The sequence below is a fragment of the Chrysoperla carnea genome (assembly GCF_905475395.1).
Source record: "Chrysoperla carnea chromosome X unlocalized genomic scaffold, inChrCarn1.1 SUPER_X_unloc_44, whole genome shotgun sequence".
In the NCBI taxonomy this organism is placed as follows: Eukaryota; Metazoa; Arthropoda; class Insecta; order Neuroptera; family Chrysopidae; genus Chrysoperla; species Chrysoperla carnea.
Window position 1 is genome coordinate 12271 of NW_025408172.1, and position 12556 is coordinate 24826.

The window sequence follows — 12556 nt, forward strand, 5'->3', positions numbered from 1 at the left end:
GGCAACAGCCATACCACGTTGAAAACACCGGTTCTCGTCCGATCACCGAAGTTAAGCAACATTGGGCACAGTCAGTACTTGGATGGGTGACCGCTTGGGAACACTGTGTGCGGTTGCCTTTTTATATTAAAAATATAAATTATTTTTCTTCTTTTCTTTTTTTTTACACACCATATATAAATATATGTTATTTAGAAATGTAAACCTTTTATATTATTCATCAACAAATAAATATTATTTTTTGTATAAAATTTTATTGCATTTATAACTCATATCATGGTTACTTTAAAGCGAGAAGTTTTTTTAATATTTCAAATGAATATAAAATAATATAAATTTTATGAAATTTATTTATTTTTAGAAATAGCAATCGCTTATAATTATAACAAAATTTTAATAATGTTTAATTTTATTTCAATAATTTATATTTATATATATATATATATATATATATATATATATATATAATATATATTTTTTAATAAAAATAATATACTCTTATTTAATAATATATGTTGGTCCTATATATAGGACCGAAAATATTTCTTATTTGTTTTTTTTTTTTTAAATTGTCATTTAAAACGCTTATGCACGTTCTCCACGAATACGTCTTGCCAATTGTATATCCTTAGGCATAATTGTAACACGCTTTGCATGAATTGCGCATAAATTGGTATCTTCAAATAAACCTACTAAATAGGCTTCACTAGCTTCTTGTAATGCCATAACAGCTGAACTTTGAGTAAATCGGTTTTAAAATCTTGTGCAATTTCACGTACTAAACGTTGGAATGGTAATTTACGAATTAACAATTCAGTACTTTTTTGATAACGACGAATTTCTCGTAAAGCTACTGTACCAGGACGATATCTGTGTGGTTTTTTTACTCCACCAGTTGCTGGTGCACTTTTACGTGCAGCTTTCGTTGCTAATTGTTTTCTTGGTGCTTTACCACCAGTTGATTTACGTGCAGTTTGCTTGGTTCTAGCCATTTTCAAATAATAATGTTTTTACAAAAAAACACACAATTTTAAAAATTATATTCGACAATTTGATACTACAAAGTCAAATGTTTAAATGCGAAATAAATGTGTTGTATTTATATTTATATGAAATTTCAAAATTTTTGTTGTCATATCCTATTGGATAGCTATCAGAGTATGGACTAATCAAATTGTATAGGCGTGGCTTAAAAAATCTTTAATGCTTTATATAAAAAGGCACAATTGTACCGGCGCTCACATACATTACAATACTTGTGAGGTTAACACACGTGTTATCCGTTCGTTAAAATATTGTAAATAATTTTTTATTAAAATGACTGGCAGAGGAAAAGGTGGAAAGGGTCTTGGAAAAGGGGGTGCAAAACGTCATAGAAAAGTTTTGCGTGATAATATCCAAGGTATTACAAAACCTGCAATTCGTCGTTTAGCACGACGAGGTGGAGTAAAACGTATCTCTGGTTTAATTTATGAAGAAACACGTGGTGTACTTAAAGTATTCCTTGAAAATGTTATTCGGGATGCTGTTACATATACTGAACACGCAAAACGTAAAACAGTTACAGCTATGGATGTTGTATATGCATTAAAACGACAAGGTCGTACTTTGTATGGTTTTGGAGGTTAAGAAAATATAATAATTTACTTAAAATATTTAGTAAATTTATTAAAGAATATTTAATACATCCGATAAATTTAAACAGGCTTTCCTTTTTGGGAAGCCACTAATTTTATTTATATAAGAGTAAATAAATTTGTTAATAAATATAACATATTATATAATTTGTTTACAACAAATTATTTTGTTTATAACATACATTACCAAATATTTTTATTTTTTTTTTTTATTGTAATATATCTGCAATAATAAATTATAATTTGTATATTATCTATTTTATTTTACAATAACTTATTGAATTTTTGAAAAAATTTTATTATAAATTAATATACTATTATATTTTTTATATATACAAGTTAAGAGTAACAAGTATCGATAGGAGATTATCGAATTTATAACTAATAAAACATTTCGCCTTAATCAAAGAAAATAAAGATTTTGCTATACCATTTTTTATACTTTCAATAAATAATTTATTATTAAATTTTTATTATTTCATTTATTTTTTAAAATTATTAAAAATATTTTTCTAATAATTATAAGCGTACATAAACAAGTAGTAAATGTAAAATGAAAATAATAAAGGTAATGTAATGCATTTGCATTACACTGATTTACGATATATATTCCGCGATATCCTTTATTATATTTAAAATTAATAATATTGATATACTAATAATAGATATATTCAAGCTATTAATATATAAAATTTTATATTAAATATGATATTAATAATTGTTTATTTAATTTTTTTGTATATATAAAAATAATTTACTCTTATTTAAAAAATTTGATGGCTCTCTTAAAAAGAGAGCCATTTTTATATGTTGATGTATTTTTATGTTATCAATTAAATAATATTTTCGATTTATTTATTTTGAACTTGTATATTTTGTAACAGCTTTAGTACCTTCACTAACAGCGTGCTTTGCCAATTCACCAGGTAATAATAATCGAACTGCGGTTTGAATTTCCCGACTTGTGATTGTTGAACGTTTATTATAATGTGCTAAACGTGATGCTTCAGCAGCAATACGTTCAAAAATATCATTAACAAAACTGTTCATGATACTCATAGCTTTACTAGAGATACCAGTATCAGGATGCACTTGTTTTAATACTTTGTAAATGTAAATTGCATATGATTCCTTGCGCTTCCTCTTCTTTTTCTTATCACTCTTTGATATATTTTTTTGAGCTTTGCCAGCTTTTTTTGCTGCTTTTCCACTTGTTTTTGGTGGCATTGTTACAAACAATTAATATACACAGATAGTTACAGAACACCAGTCAGTATATGTATGAGCGTGTCGTGTATACAACTAGCGTATTATATACGCGAAGATGGATATAACAATAAAAATGAATACTACTCTCTGATTGGCTGAAAATAATACTATAAGGTGATTGGTTTATTTTTAAAGTTTTATATTTTATAAATATTATAAATTAAAATACCCAAATAACATTTTAAACATTTATGTTACAATCCCCGTAACGTACACATCTGTGTGATTATATTTACAAAAAAAAATATTAATTAAATAAATTTATTCGCTATGTCTGGACGAGGTAAAGGTGGTAAAGTAAAGGGAAAGGCAAAGTCAAGATCAAGCCGAGCAGGATTACAATTTCCTGTTGGAAGAATTCACAGATTATTACGAAAAGGAAATTATGCTGAACGAGTAGGTGCTGGTGCCCCAGTATATTTGGCTGCTGTTATGGAATATTTGGCTGCAGAAGTTCTCGAGGTAGCTGGTAATGCTGCCCGTGATAACAAAAAAACACGTATCATTCCACGTCATTTACAATTGGCAATTCGTAATGATGAAGAATTAAATAAATTATTATCTGGTGTAACAATTGCTCAAGGTGGTGTATTACCAAACATTCAAGCAGTGTTATTACCAAAGAAAACTGAAAAGAAAGCATAAATTAAAAACATTGCATTAATTTTTATAATAATAATACATCGATCATAGGCCTTTTAATAAAAGGCCACAAATTTATTTAAAATAAGAGTAAAAATTATTTTTATAAATAATATATTATAATATTTTTTTAAAGAATCAATTTAAATAATTATAAATTAATGATTCTTTTTTTTTTTTTTCTTTTTTATATGTTATTATGGAAATAATTCATCATATTATGATGACATTTAGGTAACATATTATAAGAATATTCATAAAATATTATCAAAATAATATTGTATTATGATGATATTTAGACAAAATATTATAAGAATATACACAAAATATTATCAAAATAATATCATTAGATAACAAAACTGTTCATGATACTCATACCTTTACTAGAGATAAAAGTATCAGGATGCACTTGTATTAATACATATTATCACAACATCACAAAATATTTTTTAAAAGGAAAAATTTTTTAAAAATTATTATAAAATTTGATTGAATTAAATTTCAATTTATTTTTTTAATAATTAAAGAAAAAAAAAAGCATATAAACTTTCTATTGAAAATGTTATTTTCAACTAGATGGCCAAGTGAACTTTGTTACACAAACAATATATGACGTATTCGTTATTTAAATAATCAGTATCCTTTGATATTATATCAATACGTTACTCTCTTCTTTTGATACATATTAATAAAATTTCAATTTATAAGATTTTATGTCAATTATATAAATAATATTATAAATTTTCTAAATACATAAGTTAAGTAACAAAAAATTTGAATAACAAGATAAATTTATATATTATGTTTTAATACTCGATACTATAATATATCGCATCCGTTACCAATTATTCGGTATCCTTTGATTTATACACAGAATGAACCAAAAATATGTATCAAATTTATTTTATTTATTTATATATTTAATATTATTATTATTATTTTATATTACAAAGTTTCTTAACGAAGCTTACAATGATTTCTCATATCGTACTTAACAAAATTATTTAGATCATATAAAATTTAAATTGTTAAAAAATTTTTATATTTATTATTATTATTTATTTTTATTAAAATTACATAACATAAAATTAATAATATTTTAATAATTATATAAATTAATTCTTATTTAAAATAATCTTATATTAATCTCAACAAATACTCTAATAATATATTTTGTCATAAATTTTTTTATATTTAAAATAAATATTATAATATATAAATACTTATATCAGTATAAAATTTCTTTATATAATTATGAAAAAATTAATTTAATAGTTAATTATTGATATTAATGCATAAATAAAAGTATTTTCTAATGAAATATATTTTGTCAATGTTCGATTAACACATTTCATAATAATACGTTTTCATTATTGACAAAAAAAGTTTTTCTAAAAATGAAATCTTATACTATAATATATATATTTATATATTAAATTTTTTAATTATTTATATACTAATAATTTATAATAAATCGATATTAAATAAAAAATAAAAATATATACTTTTTAAGTTTACCTTAAAAATATTATTGTTTTGTATGATTGAAATAATTAATATTAAACTATGTTTATTAATAATTGTTAATAAAAAAATTAAATATATTTTAATTTATAAAATAAATATTATTATTAAATTTATAATTTATTATTTTATATATTATAGAAATTGAAAAAATAAATCATGTTTACTACGACAGTAAATTAGAAATACTATTTAATTTTTATGTGTTTTCTACATGGTACTTTGACTTACATAGGGACTTATATTATTGTGAATAATGATATAATTGAAAACCTTTATTTTTTATTTGATAGAATTATTATATTTTATCATTTAAATATTTATAATAAATACATTATTTTTATAAAGTAAAAAATATGGCCGAAGAAAATTCTACAGCTGTTGCAGCAACTGCGGTTACTGCTGCTTCTACAACACCAACAAAAAAAGCAACAGCTTCTGGTGCTAAACGTACAAAACAACATTCAAAACCAACACATCCACGTACATCAGAAATGGTTGTTAACGCAATTAAAAATTTAAAAGAACGTGGTGGTTCATCATTACAAGCAATTAAAAAATATTTAGCTGCAAATTATAAAGTGGATTCTGATAAAATTTCACCATTTATTAAAAAATATTTAAAAGCTGCTGTAACTGAGGGAGCCTTGGTACAAACTAAAGGTAAAGGTGCATCTGGTTCATTCAAATTGGCTGCTTCCGCTTCATCTAATTCTTCAGCTAAATCAAAAGTATCCAAAAAAGAAAGTGGAGCAAAAGGTTCAGCAAAGAGTGCTAAAAGTAAACGGGCACCAAAAGAAAAGAAAGCCACAACTACATCATTGGCAGCCAAAAAGCCTAAAGCAAAAAAAGCGACTCCATCATCATCAACTGCTGCTAAAAAAGTTACTGCAAAATCATCAGCGGCATCAAAAAAAGCACCAGTTAAAGCAAAACCAGCAAAAAGTACAAAATCCGCTGCCAAAAGTAGCCCTGCTCGTAAACCGAAAGCACCAAAAGCTAAGAAAGCTTCTGTTGCCAAATCATCTCCTACAAAAATTAAAAAAGCAGCACCAAAAAAGAAATGATCTGTTACTTTAATAATATATTGAAATATTTCATTATTTTTGCTAAAAAATGAAAATAACATAGGCCTTAATACAGGCCACAAATTAATATTTGATAAGAGTAAATTATTTTTTGTATAAATATTTTATAAAATAATAGTTTAGAAACATTTGCCACAGTCAGTACCACGGATGGGTGGCCACTTGAGAATACTGTGTGCGGTTGCATTTTTATTTAAAATATATGGTATAATAAATAAGTATATATTTAAATTGATTACTTCATTGAAAATTTTAATAATATACTTTAATATTAATGATATTTATGAAAAATATATATTTGTAAAAATTTTCATTTATTACTGGCAACAGCCATACCACGTTGAAAACACCGGTTCTCGTCCGATCACCGAAGTTAAGCAACATTGGGCACAGTCAGTACTTGGATGGGTGACCGCTTGGGAACACTGTGTGCGGTTGCCTTTTTATATTAAAAATATAAATTATTTTTCTTCTTTTCTTTTTTTTTACACACCATATATAAATATATGTTATTTAGAAATGTAAACCTTTTATATTATTCATCAACAAATAAATATTATTTTTTGTATAAAATTTTATTGCATTTATAACTCATATCATGGTTACTTTAAAGCGAGAAGTTTTTTTAATATTTCAAATGAATATAAAATAATATAAATTTTATGAAATTTATTTATTTTTAGAAATAGCAATCGCTTATAATTATAACAAAATTTTAATAATGTTTAATTTTATTTCAATAATTTATATTTATATATATATATATATATATATATATATATATATATATATATATATATTTTTTAATAAAAATAATATACTCTTATTTAATAATATATGTTGGTCCTATATATAGGACCGAAAATATTTCTTATTTGTTTTTTTTTTTTTAAATTGTCATTTAAAACGCTTATGCACGTTCTCCACGAATACGTCTTGCCAATTGTATATCCTTAGGCATAATTGTAACACGCTTTGCATGAATTGCGCATAAATTGGTATCTTCAAATAAACCTACTAAATAGGCTTCACTAGCTTCTTGTAATGCCATAACAGCTGAACTTTGAAAACGTAAATCGGTTTTAAAATCTTGTGCAATTTCACGTACTAAACGTTGGAATGGTAATTTACGAATTAACAATTCAGTACTTTTTTGATAACGACGAATTTCTCGTAAAGCTACTGTACCAGGACGATATCTGTGTGGTTTTTTTACTCCACCAGTTGCTGGTGCACTTTTACGTGCAGCTTTCGTTGCTAATTGTTTTCTTGGTGCTTTACCACCAGTTGATTTACGTGCAGTTTGCTTGGTTCTAGCCATTTTCAAATAATAATGTTTTTACAAAAAAACACACAATTTTAAAAATTATATTCGACAATTTGATACTACAAAGTCAAATGTTTAAATGCGAAATAAATGTGTTGTATTTATATTTATATGAAATTTCAAAATTTTTGTTGTCATATCCTATTGGATAGCTATCAGAGTATGGACTAATCAAATTGTATAGGCGTGGCTTAAAAAATCTTTAATGCTTTATATAAAAAGGCACAATTGTACCGGCGCTCACATACATTACAATACTTGTGAGGTTAACACACGTGTTATCCGTTCGTTAAAATATTGTAAATAATTTTTTATTAAAATGACTGGCAGAGGAAAAGGTGGAAAGGGTCTTGGAAAAGGGGGTGCAAAACGTCATAGAAAAGTTTTGCGTGATAATATCCAAGGTATTACAAAACCTGCAATTCGTCGTTTAGCACGACGAGGTGGAGTAAAACGTATCTCTGGTTTAATTTATGAAGAAACACGTGGTGTACTTAAAGTATTCCTTGAAAATGTTATTCGGGATGCTGTTACATATACTGAACACGCAAAACGTAAAACAGTTACAGCTATGGATGTTGTATATGCATTAAAACGACAAGGTCGTACTTTGTATGGTTTTGGAGGTTAAGAAAATATAATAATTTACTTAAAATATTTAGTAAATTTATTAAAGAATATTTAATACATCCGATAAATTTAAACAGGCTTTCCTTTTTGGGAAGCCACTAATTTTATTTATATAAGAGTAAATAAATTTGTTAATAAATATAACATATTATATAATTTGTTTACAACAAATTATTTTGTTTATAACATACATTACCAAATATTTTTATTTTTTTTTTTTATTGTAATATATCTGCAATAATAAATTATAATTTGTATATTATCTATTTTATTTTACAATAACTTATTGAATTTTTGAAAAAATTTTATTATAAATTAATATACTATTATATTTTTTATATATACAAGTTAAGAGTAACAAGTATCGATAGGAGATTATCGAATTTATAACTAATAAAACATTTCGCCTTAATCAAAGAAAATAAAGATTTTGCTATACCATTTTTTATACTTTCAATAAATAATTTATTATTAAATTTTTATTATTTCATTTATTTTTTAAAATTATTAAAAATATTTTTCTAATAATTATAAGCGTACATAAACAAGTAGTAAATGTAAAATGAAAATAATAAAGGTAATGTAATGCATTTGCATTACACTGATTTACGATATATATTCCGCGATATCCTTTATTATATTTAAAATTAATAATATTGATATACTAATAATAGATATATTCAAGCTATTAATATATAAAATTTTATATTAAATATGATATTAATAATTGTTTATTTAATTTTTTTGTATATATAAAAATAATTTACTCTTATTTAAAAAATTTGATGGCTCTCTTAAAAAGAGAGCCGTTTTTATATGTTGATGTATTTTTATGTTATCAATTAAATAATATTTTCGATTTATTTATTTTGAACTTGTATATTTTGTAACAGCTTTAGTACCTTCACTAACAGCGTGCTTTGCCAATTCACCAGGTAATAATAATCGAACTGCGGTTTGAATTTCCCGACTTGTGATTGTTGAACGTTTATTATAATGTGCTAAACGTGATGCTTCAGCAGCAATACGTTCAAAAATATCATTAACAAAACTGTTCATGATACTCATAGCTTTACTAGAGATACCAGTATCAGGATGCACTTGTTTTAATACTTTGTAAATGTAAATTGCATATGATTCCTTGCGCTTCCTCTTCTTTTTCTTATCACTCTTTGATATATTTTTTTGAGCTTTGCCAGCTTTTTTTGCTGCTTTTCCACTTGTTTTTGGTGGCATTGTTACAAACAATTAATATACACAGATAGTTACAGAACACCAGTCAGTATATGTATGAGCGTGTCGTGTATACAACTAGCGTATTATATACGCGAAGATGGATATAACAATAAAAATGAATACTACTCTCTGATTGGCTGAAAATAATACTATAAGGTGATTGGTTTATTTTTAAAGTTTTATATTTTATAAATATTATAAATTAAAATACCCAAATAACATTTTAAACATTTATGTTACAATCCCCGTAACGTACACATCTGTGTGATTATATTTACAAAAAAAAATATTAATTAAATAAATTTATTCGCTATGTCTGGACGAGGTAAAGGTGGTAAAGTAAAGGGAAAGGCAAAGTCAAGATCAAGCCGAGCAGGATTACAATTTCCTGTTGGAAGAATTCACAGATTATTACGAAAAGGAAATTATGCTGAACGAGTAGGTGCTGGTGCCCCAGTATATTTGGCTGCTGTTATGGAATATTTGGCTGCAGAAGTTCTCGAGTTAGCTGGTAATGCTGCCCGTGATAACAAAAAAACACGTATCATTCCACGTCATTTACAATTGGCAATTCGTAATGATGAAGAATTAAATAAATTATTATCTGGTGTAACAATTGCTCAAGGTGGTGTATTACCAAACATTCAAGCAGTGTTATTACCAAAGAAAACTGAAAAGAAAGCATAAATTAAAAACATTGCATTAATTTTTATAATAATAATACATCGATCATAGGCCTTTTAATAAAAGGCCACAAATTTATTTAAAATAAGAGTAAAAATTATTTTTATAAATAATATATTATAATATTTTTTTAAAGAATCAATTTAAATAATTATAAATTAATGATTCTTTTTTTTTTTTTTCTTTTTTATATGTTATTATGGAAATAATTCATCATATTATGATGACATTTAGGTAACATATTATAAGAATATTCATAAAATATTATCAAAATAATATTGTATTATGATGATATTTAGACAAAATATTATAAGAATATACACAAAATATTATCAAAATAATATCATTAGATAACAAAACTGTTCATGATACTCATACCTTTACTAGAGATAAAAGTATCAGGATGCACTTGTATTAATACATATTATCACAACATCACAAAATATTTTTTAAAAGGAAAAATTTTTTAAAAATTATTATAAAATTTGATTGAATTAAATTTCAATTTATTTTTTTAATAATTAAAGAAAAAAAAAAGCATATAAACTTTCTATTGAAAATGTTATTTTCAACTAGATGGCCAAGTGAACTTTGTTACACAAACAATATATGACGTATTCGTTATTTAAATAATCAGTATCCTTTGATATTATATCAATACGTTACTCTCTTCTTTTGATACATATTAATAAAATTTCAATTTATAAGATTTTATGTCAATTATATAAATAATATTATAAATTTTCTAAATACATAAGTTAAGTAACAAAAAATTTGAATAACAAGATAAATTTATATATTATGTTTTAATACTCGATACTATAATATATCGCATCCGTTACCAATTATTCGGTATCCTTTGATTTATACACAGAATGAACCAAAAATATGTATCAAATTTATTTTATTTATTTATATATTTAATATTATTATTATTATTTTATATTACAAAGTTTCTTAACGAAGCTTACAATGATTTCTCATATCGTACTTAACAAAATTATTTAGATCATATAAAATTTAAATTGTTAAAAAATTTTTATATTTATTATTATTATTTATTTTTATTAAAATTACATAACATAAAATTAATAATATTTTAATAATTATATAAATTAATTCTTATTTAAAATAATCTTATATTAATCTCAACAAATACTCTAATAATATATTTTGTCATAAATTTTTTTATATTTAAAATAAATATTATAATATATAAATACTTATATCAGTATAAAATTTCTTTATATAATTATGAAAAAATTAATTTAATAGTTAATTATTGATATTAATGCATAAATAAAAGTATTTTCTAATGAAATATATTTTGTCAATGTTCGATTAACACATTTCATAATAATACGTTTTCATTATTGACAAAAAAAGTTTTTCTAAAAATGAAATCTTATACTATAATATATATATTTATATATTAAATTTTTTAATTATTTATATACTAATAATTTATAATAAATCGATATTAAATAAAAAATAAAAATATATACTTTTTAAGTTTACCTTAAAAATATTATTGTTTTGTATGATTGAAATAATTAATATTAAACTATGTTTATTAATAATTGTTAATAAAAAAATTAAATATATTTTAATTTATAAAATAAATATTATTATTAAATTTATAATTTATTATTTTATATATTATAGAAATTGAAAAAATAAATCATGTTTACTACGACAGTAAATTAGAAATACTATTTAATTTTTATGTGTTTTCTACATGGTACTTTGACTTACATAGGGACTTATATTATTGTGAATAATGATATAATTGAAAACCTTTATTTTTTATTTGATAGAATTATTATATTTTATCATTTAAATATTTATAATAAATACATTATTTTTATAAAGTAAAAAATATGGCCGAAGAAAATTCTACAGCTGTTGCAGCAACTGCGGTTACTGCTGCTTCTACAACACCAACAAAAAAAGCAACAGCTTCTGGTGCTAAACGTACAAAACAACATTCAAAACCAACACATCCACGTACATCAGAAATGGTTGTTAACGCAATTAAAAATTTAAAAGAACGTGGTGGTTCATCATTACAAGCAATTAAAAAATATTTAGCTGCAAATTATAAAGTGGATTCTGATAAAATTTCACCATTTATTAAAAAATATTTAAAAGCTGCTGTAACTGAGGGAGCCTTGGTACAAACTAAAGGTAAAGGTGCATCTGGTTCATTCAAATTGGCTGCTTCCGCTTCATCTAATTCTTCAGCTAAATCAAAAGTATCCAAAAAAGAAAGTGGAGCAAAAGGTTCAGCAAAGAGTGCTAAAAGTAAACGGGCACCAAAAGAAAAGAAAGCCACAACTACATCATTGGCAGCCAAAAAGCCTAAAGCAAAAAAAGCGACTCCATCATCATCAACTGCTGCTAAAAAAGTTACTGCAAAATCATCAGCGGCATCAAAAAAAGCACCAGTTAAAGCAAAACCAGCAAAAAGTACAAAATCCGCTGCCAAAAGTAGCCCTGCTCGTAAACCGAAAGCACCA

At 24.1% G+C, this 12556-nt stretch overlaps 2 non-coding genes across 2 annotated transcripts; both read left to right on the forward strand.

Annotated features, from left to right (window-relative positions):
- On the forward strand, positions 1-119 carry LOC123304369. Its single transcript, XR_006536395.1, has one exon. It is a non-coding gene; the product is annotated as a 5S ribosomal RNA (ribosomal RNA).
- Positions 120-6482: 6363 nt separating this feature from the next.
- On the forward strand, positions 6483-6601 carry LOC123304370. The gene has a single exon (XR_006536396.1). It is a non-coding gene; the product is annotated as a 5S ribosomal RNA (ribosomal RNA).
- The last annotated feature ends 5955 nt before the right edge of the window (positions 6602-12556 follow it).